Raw genomic sequence first — 14,347 nt, 5'->3', positions numbered from 1 at the left:
CTTTAGAACCCCTTTCTTTTTTTTTTTTTTTAAAGATTTTTATCTTTAAAGATTTTTATTTATTTATTCATGAGAGACACACACACAGAGAGAGAGAGAGAGGCAGAGACACAGGCAGAGGGAGAAGCAGGCTCCATGCAGGGAGCCCAACATGGGACTCAATCCCGAGCCTCCAGGATCACACCCCGGGCTGAAGGCGGTGCTAAACCGCTGGGCCACCAGGGCTGCCCTAGAACCCCTCTCTTATGAAAGTACTCCTGAGTTTTGTTGGCACGAGTTCACAGGTGTCAAACATTGTCCATGAAAACAAACAAACAAAGCTGTCCTGTAGCCATTTCCACTTTATCCCACACTTGTTTCCATGTGGTAATCTTCATCATTAATTTTTAAAACTATCTGCATTTATTTTACAGCAAAAACACAGATGACATTTCCCAACTTCACCACTTTTAAATGTGTATTTCACTAGTGTTAAGTGCATTCACATTGTTGTGAAACGGATCTCCAGAACTTTGTACCTTGCAATCTGAAATTCCACCTACTGAACAGCTGCTCCCCTGTCCCTGGAGCTCTGGTTACCACCTTCATCATTTAATTTTTCAGAGGGCAGTTCAGTTTCCTAACAAGATGACCATTCTGCCCTGCTAGTCTAGCAGGTTGCTTTTGAAATTATGACTACGTCAAACACTCCTGTGTTACAGGCTGGTCAGAGTATAACTGTGCCTTTTAACAAAGATTAGCATTCAGAAGAGATGATGATCAGTGATACTACTCGAAGACACATATACCTCACATACCATCCAGATCCTTTTTAAAAAAGTAGAGTCTATGCCCAACACGGGGCTCAAACTCATGACCCTGACATCAAGAGCCATATGCTCTACCAGCTGAGCCAGGCAGGTGCCCCTTACCATCCAGATATTTTTTATCCTAATAGTTGATTTATCCCATGTTCACCCAGGGGTCTGAAAGGACCCTCGGTTTTACAGGCTCCCTACAAGGTGTGTTACTGACGTTGGCACTGATTAGGTAAAATATGAGTGAACGACTCGGTGCTGGAAGGGTAAGAGTCAGTGAACAGCACAAGCTTCTGGAATGTCTTCCACCACTTAGGAAGACAGTCATGGCTCCTGCCTGGCACACCATAGGGAATTGATGCCTCCCAAACCTGCCTGTAAAATCCTAACGGGGGGATCCCTGGGTGGCTCAGTGGTTTAGCGCCTGCCTTCGGCCCAGGGCGTGATCCTGGAGGCCCGGGATCGAGTCCCACATCGGGCTCCCTGTATGGAGCCTGCTTCTCTCTCTGCGTCTCTCATGAATAAATAAAATCCTAAAAAAAATTCTAGGGGAATGAAAATAACATGATATCTCTGTTAGATTTAGTCCCTACGGGGCACCTGGGTGGCTCAGCGGTTGAGCGTCTGCCTTTGGCTTAGGGCGTGATCCTCGGATCTGGGATCGAGTCCCACATCAGTCTTCTTCTGGGGAACCTGCTTCTCCCTCTGCCTGTGTCTCTGCCTCTCTCTGTGTTTCTCATGAATAAATAAATAAAATCTTAAAAAAAAAAAAAAGATGTAGTCCCTCGTCTTAAGAAGGGGCTCGTGCATGCTAATCAATAAAAGACAGAACAACTCTGGGTGAGGAGAAAGGAGAATCCTAAAGAGGGGCAGCCGAGGAGTGTTTTTCAGACTTTGCAAAATCCAGTTTGTATTGTTCACTATTGTCTGTATGATTCTGGCCCATTCATAAAATATCAACAATAAACGGCCCCCTTTCCCAAATAAATTACTCTGGGAACTAGAAGTCAGCGCAGAACAACTGAGTTACTGGGAAGAGTCCTTTCAGGTCTGGCTGCGTGTCACCGTCTCTGCCTTGCTTGGGTGTTATCAGGGAGTGAGGTGCCATTTAATTTTTTCATGGTGTGTGTGTGCGCTTGTGTGAATGTGTGCGTGGTGAGGTGTGTGTCTGCTTTTCTTCCACAGGTGGGAGCTTCGGACATGCTTTGCAGGCAGTAACAGTGTTCTGGCTGCCCCAGGGTCCCTTTCTTGCTAATATGTTTCTGAGCTGGTGGGTTGCTGCGCCCTTGTCCATAATGATCTGGTTTCCTTGGCTGTCCATGCTTCTGTTTCTGGGGCTAGAAGCAGTGTTTGTCTTTCTGCTGGTGGGCTCTTGCTCATGTTGACCTGTGAGCGTTTTCTGGATCCCATACCCTGGTGTTAGACTTTGGTTTCATTTCCAAGGAAGCCCCGCCCCCTCCAGCAAGCTTCCCTGTTTTGTTCCCTGTACTGGTCAGCTCCTGCCCCCTCCTTTCCCCTCCCTACTTCCCATCCAATCTCTGTGACTTCTGTTTCCTCATTTTGGCTCCCTGTTTGTGGCATAAATTTGGGACCTGGGCAGATACTTGAAAGTTTTTCAGTGACCACAAGTCATGCATCCCTGCCTCTGCTTGGTACTTTCCTGGGCCCACCAAGGGACAATTAATAATAAACCAGTGAAATGTGTTTCAGTGAATCTCCTTGCCTTAAGTTCTTGGAGATAGCTCTGAGGGAGGTATAAGGAAGGAAGGGGCAGCCCTCAGAATTTCTTCTATCCTGCATCTTCAAACAGCCTGGTGTTGATTGGTGTCTATAAATAGTCAACAGGGTTAGAACTCAGGGAAGGAGGAAGGCTTTAAGGAAATACGAAGACATTAGGCTCAGTATATTCTTGTTACTCTGGGTCAGTACAGGACTCAAATGTTCTCTGGGTATAGAGCTCCCAGAGCAAATAAGGAACGTCAGTGGAGAAGAATGAGAAGGATAGAAGACCCAGTAAAGACAGCAAGTGTTGAGCATTTGCTGGGATACTCTGGATTAGAGAGGGCCAGGAAGCACATCAGTTTTCATAGTTTTTGTCATTCGGAAAAATATGGGCTCCAACTAAAACATGGCATGGGGAGGGAGAAGCTCTTTAGTGATGAACTTCACAGGAAGACCCAAAGCAACACTTAACACTCCAACCATAGGCCAAAGGGCCAGGAGAGGATAAAAAGAGTCAGCTGGAGCTGGGCAGGGGGATGAAGGAGGTGGAAGGCGGGGGATGGAGAGGGTGGGAGCACCAGTGGACAGTTTGGCACATCCCTGCCCTGGTGTGGTCAGTGGGAGGTCCAGTGGAAAGTCCTCCCTGAAGCAAGCTGAACTCTTCCAGAGTTTTCACTTCTACCCTTCTGCAAAATCCACTTCATATCTCTCCTTGTCCTATTCTCTTCAGCTTATATTAGTGTGGTTAATTCATGTTTTCCTTTGATCAGCATCGTTATAAAGGGCCACATCTGCGACCCCTGGCTGACTTCGTGGGTAAGAAGCAGGTGTGAACAAGCCATTCATTCTCCCTTGTTCTACTGGCTTGGGGAGGAGCTCTGGTGGGTTCTGCTTGGTGGATGTAAGATGTGGGGGCGCCTGGCTGGCTCTTGATGGTGGAGCCGGCATAGCATGTTACTCTTGATCTCAGAATTGTGGGTTTGAGCCCCACAATGGGTGTAGAGATTACTTAAAAATAAAATCTTAAAAAAAAAAAAGATGTCCAAAAGGAACGGAACGTCATCAGTAGGTACACTTCGTAAGTGGAGGTTATGGTAATCACTGTTCCAGGGGAACAAAATTGTGTGTACTCGATGGAGCATATACTACTTTATTTGTGTAATGCTTGTTAATAATATCCAGTCCAGTAGATTCTGTAGGCTGGCACCCTAAGCTCTATGGCTCTGCCCTGTAATTTATGAACGATGGGAGAATGCGTTCTTCATGTTCCATGAGAGGCAGGAGGGTGTCTGTGGAGGTCTGTTCGTGGACACAAAGTCTGGTGGTGCCTGCCATCTTCAAGCCTCAGGTGGTTCTCTAATTCTCCTCATGGCAGAGGCTCTGATGCATGTGGTGGTGGGGATCTTGGTGAGAAAGTGAGTATGCTTTTTTTTTTTTTAAGATTTTATTTATTCATGAGAGACACAGAGAGACAGAGAGAGAGAGGCAGAGACACAGGCACAGGCAGAGGGAGAAGCAGGCTGCCTGTAAGGAGCTTGATGTGGGCCTTGATCCTGGATCCCAGGATGGCACTGAGTCAAAGGCAGACGGTCAACTGCTGAGCCACTGAGGCGTCCCAGAAAGTGTGCTTTGAAGCAGTAAATGTTGAGCTTCATTTTGATTCCACACTCTTTTAGGAGCTAGGTTAGTTAGCGTGAGGTGAATTCTCGGTTACTTGTCTGCATGTGTGGACAAACACCGGGTTCATTATCTCCTATTAAAAATATATCACTATGATTAATACCCATGTTAATTAGGTGCTTATTGTACACCAGGCTTTATACACACACCGTCGTCTCATTCATTCCTGAAAACAGACCCATTAGGGAGGAATCCTATTATTATTCTCGCTTTATAAATGAGGAAACAGAGACTCAAGGCTACATGGGTTGGTCACAGAAGTGGCAGAGGCAGGATTTGAACCCAGTTCTGTCTGTTTCCAAACCCAACCCTCCAACCTGCAAAAGAGACTGCCCTTCATTTCCAGTCTCGGGGTGTGAGCAATTTATTTTCACGTTCAACATGGTCTCAAGATCACCATCTCCTTATCCCTCTTATTCCTGCTCCCCCAACACTGGCCCTGCTCCTCTTGTGTTCAAAATTAATGATGGTGGATAACTGCAAGGACATCCAGCGGCCTCCCATGGTGAGCTCCCCAGTCCAAACCAAATGGTGAGATCAAGCCCATTGGGGGTGTCATTTCCTCACCCCTCCACAAGTAATTCAGTTGTTTCTGCTTGTCAAACACTTCTGTTTCCTCGCTAAGCCCGTATTAGTCATTGGGATATGTCAGGATGTGAATGGATTTACTGCGTTCTAGCAGCTGCTGTGCTCCAAGCACATGCCCCACACATGGCAGAAACGAGCTGGGCAGGTGGTGGGGGGAGCAGACAATCAGGATCTCTGAAATTCTGTCCAGAGCTTGAGAGCAGAGAGTGGATGCTGGGGGAGAAACCACTGCCCTGATATTCAGAAGTGATCTGCCGCCTTTTGGCCCCCACCCTGGCAAAGAGATGAGACATTTTGCGTGCGGGGAGGAGACAGCTCTGTAAAAAATTTCCTCTGTGAGGTGTGGTTCTTCCCTACTCGGAACAGAGCCCATCTGTCCAACAGTGTCTGAAATAACACCGGGCGGCCAGCAAAGGAGTGTCCATTGTCACATGCACATTTGGACTGCAGGTAGTCCGCATGGGCTCCTGTGATTCAAGTCAAAACAGCTTCTTTGGTGACGGGGAGGCGGGGAGTGAAAGTAGTAGTTGTGATTCCAACAACCAGAATGATTGTTTTTCTAAGAATTTCTGCCAGTGGCCATTGAGGATGCTTTGTGTGCGGCACCTACGGGAGATGTCGAGATTTAGGCAGCTATCAAATTCCAAATTAAACACCTAAGTGCTGCTGGCGTGCTGGAGAGGCAGCCTGGTCATACGGATATGTATTTGGGAAAGACCAGATTTTGATTGTATTTGATGCTCTTTAATGGAAATTCTCCTAACAGGCTTTCCCAAGATCATGAATTAGACGCTGGAGTTTAAAGCTAACATGCCACTGAAGCTCAGAAAAGTTTGCTTTGAACCTCTGGTCTCAGAATTTCCTAGTTTGGGCTATAGTTATACAATCACAAGGGGATTTTTTTTTATTTTAATGTTTTTTACACACACTGGGACCTTTTTTAAAAAAACATTTTATTTATTTATTCATGAGAGACAGAGAGAGGCAGAGACATAGGTAGAGGAAGAGGCAGGCTCCATGCAGGGATCCGGATGTGGGATCGATCCCAGACTGGGATCACGCCTTGAGCCGAAAGCAGACGCTCAACCGCTGAGCCACCCAGGCGTCCCAACACACACTGGGACCTTTAGCTTACACCTGGCTTGCTGTGAGCACTGGTCAGGTTGTAACAAACATTTTCTCCTTTCCTTAAATAACTTTAATATCAAAGAGGGAGAGAATCAAGATGGTGTCATCCAGGATTGAAGCTTATAGAAGCCTCTCATAGGATCACCTGGGTGGCTCATTGGTTAAGCATCCGGCTTTTGATTTTGGCTCAGGTCATATCTCATGGGTCGTGAGATCGAGCCCCAGGACAGGCTCCGTGCTCAGCAGGGAGTCTGCTTGAAATTCTCTCTCTCTCTCCATCTGCCCCTCCTCCTGCTCTCTCTCTCTTAAATAAAGAAATAAACCTCAAAAAAAGAAAAAATGATTTTTCATGGTACGGCCTCATAACTGAACACAGACTGTCAATCAGAGTGCTGGCTTCCTATCTTGAACATGTAGCTCTCTGTCTGGCTTTGGGATGTTGGGCAGATTACTTAGCATCCTTTAACCTCAGCTTCCTCACTACAAAATGAGGATAATGGGAACAAGAAGGACCCCTTTGTGAGATTGGGGTGTGAATTAAAAAGAGATAACAATATGCTTAGCACGGGACCTGGCACATAATAAGCATTACTTTAGTATTATCTAAAGATGAAGATTGGAAATGGGTTTTGAATATTTCTTTGCCCGTTCATCCCTCTTGGGGGGTGGCAGTGTAAGGTTTACTCCTGGGGTCTGGGGCACTGGCTTTTGAGCACAAGCCCAGGCCACAGACAGGCAAAGGCCAAGCCATTGGGAGGTCAGTGAGTAAAAGCTGAGGTGTAGAGAGTGGGGAAATGAGCACCAAGTGGGGGCTCGGGCACCAGGGATGCAGAACTGAGGCTTGTGCTTGCTGTCAAGGTCTGGGTGAGGCAGGCCAGGGCAAGTTAGGGTCTCGGATGAGTGCTCCACAGTATGCACAGATGCATCAGGTTGGGTTTAGGAATGGCAGGCAGCAGGTTGATATTTTTAAAAATTTTGTTGTAGTAACATACACGTGACATACAATTTTCTAGTTTTTTAAAAGATTCATTCATTCATTCATTCATTCATTCATTCATTCATGAGAGACCCAGAGAAAGAGGCAGAGACTTAGGCAGAGGGAGAAGCAGGTTCTCTGCGGGGACTCTGACATGATCCCAGGACCCTGACATCACGACCTGAGTAGAAGGCAGATGCTCAACCACTGAGCCACCCAGGCTCCCCCATACAATTTTCTATCTTAAGGATTTTTAAGAATATGATTAGTGGCATTAAGAATGTTACCCAGGTGCCCCCTTACGTTGAGGGGCACCTGGATGGCTCAGTTTGTTGAGCATCTGCCTTTGGCTCAGGTCGTGATGTCAGGGTCCTGGGATTGAGCCCCACACTGGGCTCCCTGCTCAGCTGGGAGCCTGCTTCTCCCTCTCTTCCATGCTTGTGCTCTCCTACCTCTGTCTCTGTCTCTCAAATGAATAAATAACATCTTTTTAAAAACCACAAAGGAATATTTACATTGGAAAAAAAATAAAAACATTCACATTGTTGTGTGGCCATCATCACCATTCATCTCCACACCCAACTGAAACTCTGTATACATTAAACAATAGTACCTCATTTCCCCCAACCCATGGCAGCTACCACTCCAAGTTCTATGAATTTAACTCCTCTAAGTGTACCACATATAAGAGGAATCATAGTATTTGTCCTTTGTGTCTGGCTTATTTCACTGAGCATAATGTCCTCAAGGTTCATCCATGCTGTAGCATGTGTCAGAATGTCCTTCCTTTTTGAGGCTGAATAATATCCCATTGTATGCATACACCACTTTTTATTTATCCATTCATCTGTCAGTGGACATTTGGGTTGTTTCCACCTTTCAGTGATTGTGAATAATGTCACTAGGGACATGAGTGTATAAGTATCTATTGGAGTCTCTGCTTTCAATTCGCTGAGGTACATTCCCAGAAGTGGAACTGCTGGATCATATGGTGATTCTATTTTCTTTTTTTTAAGAGAGGGAGGTGGGACAAGGGGCAGAGGGAGAGAGAGAATCCGATTCAGGGCTCAATCTCATGACCCTGAGATCATGACCTGAGCTGAAATCAAGAGTTGGATGCTTAACTGACTGAGCCACCCAGGCGTTCTTTAATTTTTGAAAGAACCAGCCTACAGTTTTCCACAGTGGCTGTACCAGTTTACATTCCCACTAGCAGTGTGAAGCGTTCAAATTTCTCTGCACCTCACTACCACTTCGTTTTTAATTTCAGAAAAAGAGAGAATGTTCGTGGGGTGGGGCAGAGGGAGTGGGTGAAGCAGGCTTCCCTCTAAGCAGGAGCCTGACCTAGGGCTTGATCCCAGGACCCTGAGATCATGACTTGAGCTGGGCACTTAACCCACTGTGCCACCTAGATGCCCCAAGGAGGGGCTGATTTTAAAGGCATCATTAGACTTAATCTCTAGACAAAAGGCCTGATTAGCACGATGCCTGGCACATGCTGAATGTTCAGTAGCATATGATAATAGCAATGTCCCTCTTTGAAGGAACTAGCAATTTGAGCATGTAGGACCAAGTTGTTTGAGTTCCCTAGATCTACACTCCCTCTGGGGCTGTATTAGGAGACAGTGGCAACCTTGACAGTGGGATTTCACGGCACCAAAATGTCCACCTGGCGCCAAAGACAGTCTTTACCAGGTGGGTGTGGTGCCTAACATCTCCCCGCAGGAAACTTACCTATTAACATGGTGCACACCGTGGCTGGCCTGCGGCTGGCATGGACTCCTGGGAAGGTGGGCCAGGGCCCGCATGTTTGGCCACGAGGAAAGCTGAAGGTGGAGACCTCGTTAGGCAGCAGAAGCCAGGCAGCCTGGGATGGAAAGAAGTCCAGAGGTGGCAGTTTGTTCATGTGCTAGTGGCTACAATACGGGGAAATGTCACCAGTCGTGTCAGAATTTTTGTGTGGGCTCATACCATTTGCCCGATTCCTGTTTACTCCATGACCTCTTCAGAGGCTCTGTCCCTCATTCACCTTCTTTCTGTCCGGTCCTGAATGCACATGTTTCTACTTCCTAGCTTCCTCTCACTTTTTTGGGAATTAGTACCTGTATTTTTACCACCTGGGTTACTAGAAAATTGAAAAGGTTGATTCATCCTCTTCTAGATGCCAAGTAGCTCCAGGCTAAATGTGCTAAGTGGGATTTAGAAAATAAATCATGGATTCCAGAAAAGCCAGGTATTTGTTTTCTCCACACTTATGAGTACATTCTCTGTCAGAGTGGTTGTGGCAGTTGATGGGGATCCAGGTGATGCAGATACTGCTTCTCACTCTTGAGGAGTCAGTTGTGCAGCCAGGGACATGAATGTAAAAGCCAATGAATGGGGATGTGTCAAATGTAATGGGTTGTAGAGGGTCCAGTGGGGGTGTGAAGGAGGAGTTTGGGGTGCATGGATCAGGAAAGCCTTCAAAGAGGAAGTGACACACAGCTCACTGAACCCAGGTACAGAATGACATGATTGGGAGTTGGGAGCTGCCAGTGTCCAGAACGCACTGTGCTATTCTGTACATGAAATTTTTTCCACTTATTTTTCTTTTTTGTGCACTTATGTTTTAAGAGAGAAGATATATCAGAAAATGAAAGGCCCTCGGCCAGGGTTCCAAGCAGGCCTGCATTATTGCTGGATCTCAGGCTATAGCTGTCGTGTTGCATGCTTCCTTATTGCTTCTTCCCCATGAGACTGTTGGGGATTTGCAAACTGATGCTTCTGAGGCTTTGAAAACCCCATGTCAAGAAACGTATTAGGTTAGTGTCAAGTAGAAAGCACGTATTTGCTTAGAGATGGTCAGACAACAGAAGTATATATGAGGGACACCTGGCTGGGTCAGCTGGTAGAGCATGTGACTCTTGATATCTGGGATGTGAGCTCGAGCCCCAAGCTGGATGTAGAGATTACTTAAAAAATAAAATCTTTAGGGGTGCCTGGATGGCTCAGTTGGTTAAAGTGTCTGAGTCTTGATTTCTGCTCAGGTCGTGATCTCAGGGTCGTGGGATCTAACCCTGGGTCAGGCTTCTCGCTGGGTGTAGAGTCTGCTTAAGATTCTCTCCCCATCTCCCTCTGCCTCTCCCCTCTGTGCTCTCTCTCTCAAAATAAATATTTTTTTATAAAAATTAAAATCTTTTTAAAAAAAGAAGTACAGTGAAAGCAGCTTTAGCTATTAGATTGATCAAAAGGAAAATGAAAAGATGTTAAAACATACTTTGAACTCTTAAATGAAAAAATACAAAAGAAAAAGGAGTTTCACTACCATTCAAACTTTAGCAATCAAAAGAGAAAATTGGGGCATCTGAGTGGCTCAGTCAGTTAAACATTTGACTCATGGTTTTGGCTCAGGTGGCAGTCTAATGGGTTGTCATCTCATGGGTCATGGGATCAAGCCCCTATGGGGCTCCACACTCAGCAGGGAGTCAGCTTGATAATTCCTCTGCCCCTCTCCCTACTCGTGCCCACACATGTACTCTCTGTCCAAAATACATAAATCTTAAAAAAAAAAAAAAAAGTAGGGATCCCTGGGTGGCTCAGCGGTTTGGCACCTGCCTTTGGCCCAGGGCGCGATCCTGGAGTCCCGGGATCGAGTCCCGCATTGGGCTCCCTCTGCCTGTCTCTCTCTCTCTCTCTCTCTCTTTCTCTGTGTCTATCATGGATAAATAAATAAATCTTTAGAAAAAAAAAGTAATAGAAAACGGAAACAAACATCACCATGAATGAAATTCAATTGGCTCCTGTTGACAAAATAAGGAATATTGTTAATCACCAGTATCACACAAATTTGAGGTCCTTGGGATATCTGGACATCCCAATCAAGTTAAATTGGCATGATCTACATTGTATATGATTTGAGTAAGAGGCTGATTTGGGGGTGTGCTTAATGTTTCATTTATTTATAATTACACTGCAAAAACTGTGTTCATCTCTCTCCTCAAAGGCTGGAGCACACATAAGGTTCATGAATGATAACCAGTAAATCCTCTGTTATAATGGATGCAGATGAAAGTGCAGAGTTTCATTTTCTGTCAACTCAGCAAATATTTTTTTAAAAAGATTTAATTTTTTTTTTTTTTTTTGCAACTTGCGAATCTACATTACTTTATTCTAAAAATAAAATGTAGGGGCACCTGGGTGGTTCAGTGGTTAGCCTTCTGCCTTTAATTCAGGTCATGATCCCAGGGTCCTGGGATTGAGCCCCACATAGGGCTCACTGCTCAGCTAGGAGTCTGCTTCTCTCTCTGCTTCTGCCCGTCCCTCTCTGCTTGTGCTCTGTCCTTTGCTTTCTCTTTCTCAAATAAATAAATAATCTTTTAAAAATAAATAAATGAAAAGAAAATGTAATATTTTCTGTGTATTTTTATTTTGGGGAACCCATCACATAGTTTTTTCTAACTCCAGATATTGGCTTTAAAAAAGTCAGTTTTAAAATGAGTGCAAGTGATTTTCAGGCATTTTTTCAAATACATCCATTTCTAAAATACACAGAAAAGTGATAGGATGGCTTTCATAAAGGATTTGCCAGAGATTATATCCTTCAAGGAAAGTGATCCTGAATTCAGTCTGGTTGTCAGTTTCATTAAGAAGGAAGTAGCTCATCTAGTATAAATATTCTTCAACAACGCCCTGTAATACTGACAGTAATGCTTTCTAGGAGCACCCAGATGGGGGACCTTTCTAACTACAGCTGGAAATGTCTAAGAAGAATTAATTTATTTCAGAGTTAGTGGTGGTAGGTTTCAAGAAAAGACTTATTTGCGGGTCTGTGGTTTTTCTTGGACAGCAAAGTGAAATCTGGAGACCTAGGGGCTTTGTGACAGTGACAGATTTAGCAGACTCTCCCAGTGCCACCCCAAAAGGAGAGGAACACCCACACTCTTGACTTTACATTCCTTATTTTATGCCAGATAGCCTCCTAGTTAGTAACACTGCAGTTATATATTTAAGAAACAAGTGCTTATAGTTCCTTATGGTTTAGCAACGATTTCTTTTCCTCAGAAGTTAAGTATTTTTGAAATGGTGTATTGACTAGGAAGTTATGGGTCAGGACTATGTCAAGGATCAGTTAATGTGGTTGAAATCTTGGGCTGTCAGCTTGGATTAACTGGTAAAACGCAGAGAGATAGTTTTATTCTCTAATAGCAACACAGTATGGGCTAGAAAAATATTTAAGAATTAGGTATTCAAGGGATCCCTGGGTGGCGCAGCGGTTTGGCGCCTGCCTTTGGCCCAGGGCGTGATCCTGGAGACCCCGGATCGAATCCCATATCGGGCTCCCGGTGCATGGAGCCTGCTTCTCCCTCTGCCTGTGTCTCTGCCTCTCTCTCTCTCTCTCTCTCTCTCTCTCTGTGACTATCATTAAAAAAAAAAAAAAGATTAGGTATTCAAGACTTTGAAAAGGACAGATGAAGTACAGCAGACAATTGTCAACATTCTGTTGACTCATACAAAAGTCTGAATCATAAATTAATCCTAAGTGGGTGGCATACTGGGACACCTGGCTGGCTTGGTCAGAAGAGCATGTGACTCCTGATCTCAGGGTCGTGAGTTTGAGCCCCACGTTGGGTGCAGAGATTACAAAAAATAAACAAATAAACTAAGTGGATGGGATACTTCTTAGTTTACCAAAATTATGAAGTTGTTGCTAGGAAAATGATGTGATCTGAGTATTAGGTGATGAGACTGATCCCAGATGGCCTGTCTGGTCAAGGACTATAGGGGCTTTTGTGTGCTTAGGGATTTGGGCAGGGAAGGGCTAAAAAGGTAACTGTTTTCAGGGTACTTTGTGTTAGCCAGGACCCAAGAGACTTTGCCTGCCTTGTTTATTATGTTTGAGTTTGAATTTGGTTCTACATGGATTCTATGTAAGATTTTATTTTATTTTTTAAAGATTTTATTTATTTATTCACGAGAGAGACACAGAGAGAGAGGCAGAGACAGACACAGGCAGAGGGAGAAGCAGGCTCCATGCAGGGAGCTGGACGTGGGACTCGATCCCTGGTCTCCAGGATCAGGCCCTGGGCTGAAGGCGGCACTAAACAGCTAGCCACCCTGGCCCCCTTCTATGTAAAATTTTAATGTCTGCTTTCACGGATTCTTTCTAAAGAAAGAATTCCTCTTTTGAGGAATATTTGGAATGAAGCTGGGAGCCATTTATCTGGCATAGAGATTCTTCCAGATACTTCTGGACAAGACAGAGCTACTATAGGAAAGGGGCAGATGCAAGGAATCAGCAAAAGGAATCTCCCAGGAAAGGGGGGTATGAGCTGGTCTCATTTACTACCATGTGGCCAGCAAGGCAAATTCCCAGATGTGGGAGCCAGGGAGCATTTCTGAAAGGGAATAGTACAATGGCATTTTCTTTCCTGTCAAAGTACACAAGGGCAGATTGTACCATAGATGGCCAGATCCACACCACACTTCTTTCTAGAAAATTAAGGCCATGGAAATGGAAATGATGAAAGAGATGCAGAAAGCAAAGACGGTGGATGCGATAAAAGTGAAGAAAGAGTTTAGGGGCACCTGTTTGGCTGTCAGTGGAACATGAGATTCTTGATCTCAGGGTCATAAGTTTGAGCCCCCATATTGATGTGGCGCTTACTTTCAAAAAAAAAAAAAAGCAAAAAAAGCGAAGAGTTTATGTAGTGCTTCCCAACTTGTTAAACACTGTGGCACACAGAGAAAATAATATTTTTATAGCAACTGGGCAGCTCTTGGCCAGCCATTCCTGGCCCTGTCTGGACTCAAAGACCCAGGCACACATCTGTAACCTGTTCTTGCATGTTGATTGAGGAAACCCTGGTCTAGTGAACATCACGAATGTACAGTGACAAGACAGAGGTCTTGGAGCCCTTTGAGAATCTGATTAAAGTTATGTGTCCTCTCCCTAGAAACACTGTGCATGTACACACATATAGAATTTTGCCCACAATTTCCAGAGATTCATAGAATTGCTCAAGTCCACTTCTGGAACTCAGGATGAGAACTCTCACTTTAGATAATTAATCAAAGAAAGAGTGTTGATGAAGAAATAAAGGCAAAGGATAAATTCAGCCACTTGGATCAAAAATCCATCTAAAGAACGACAGAATCACAGACTCTTAGGGTTTTCAAAGACCTTTTCTATAAAGCTCTGGCTTTGGAAAAGGTTCAAAGGCTGGGGATACCAAGCAGAAAATATCCAGGCCAAGTAATTAGATTCAAACAATTGAGCACATTGCAATGGTTGAGCAGATTGCTTAGCCCCACGTTGTCTACTTTTTAAAGGTATTGATGTTAACTTGGTCAGGATGATTGGTAAATGGTCAGTTTATTGGCACAGATTTAGTTTCCGAATCCCTTCCTTCCCAACATTTTTAAGGGGAACGTTCTCTGATTTATGTGGCAGAATGGGGAGGTTGTGATGGAGTATGCC

The 14,347-nt window shown here is 44.7% G+C and overlaps 1 protein-coding gene and 1 long non-coding RNA gene across 5 annotated transcripts in view; one reads left to right on the top strand and one right to left on the bottom strand.

The window, feature by feature from the left end:
• The window catches only part of CLYBL (citramalyl-CoA lyase), a 293,861-nt gene that overhangs the window by 7,396 nt on the left and 272,118 nt on the right, over window positions 1-14,347 (bottom strand). Inside the window, exons 9-10 of one of the 3 annotated variants that reach the window (XR_012002036.1) lie at window positions 8,626-8,758; window positions 3,945-5,393 (exon numbers count right to left, since the gene is read on the bottom strand). The gene's annotated coding sequence lies outside the window, so the exon portion shown is untranslated. Of the gene's footprint in view, window positions 1-3,944; window positions 5,394-8,625; window positions 8,759-14,347 lie in introns of those variants that run through there. The other 2 variants (XR_012002037.1, XR_012002038.1) reach the window with 2 other exon arrangements.
• Window positions 1-14,347, top strand: part of LOC112923804 (uncharacterized) — a 92,571-nt gene that overhangs the window by 20,805 nt on the left and 57,419 nt on the right. The window lies entirely within an intron of this gene.

This window comes from Vulpes vulpes, chromosome 6, assembly GCF_048418805.1.
Source record: "Vulpes vulpes isolate BD-2025 chromosome 6, VulVul3, whole genome shotgun sequence".
Taxonomy (NCBI): Eukaryota; Metazoa; Chordata; class Mammalia; order Carnivora; family Canidae; genus Vulpes; species Vulpes vulpes.
Note: the sequence above shows the minus strand (reverse complement) of the source record. Positions and strands in the feature narration are given on the sequence as shown.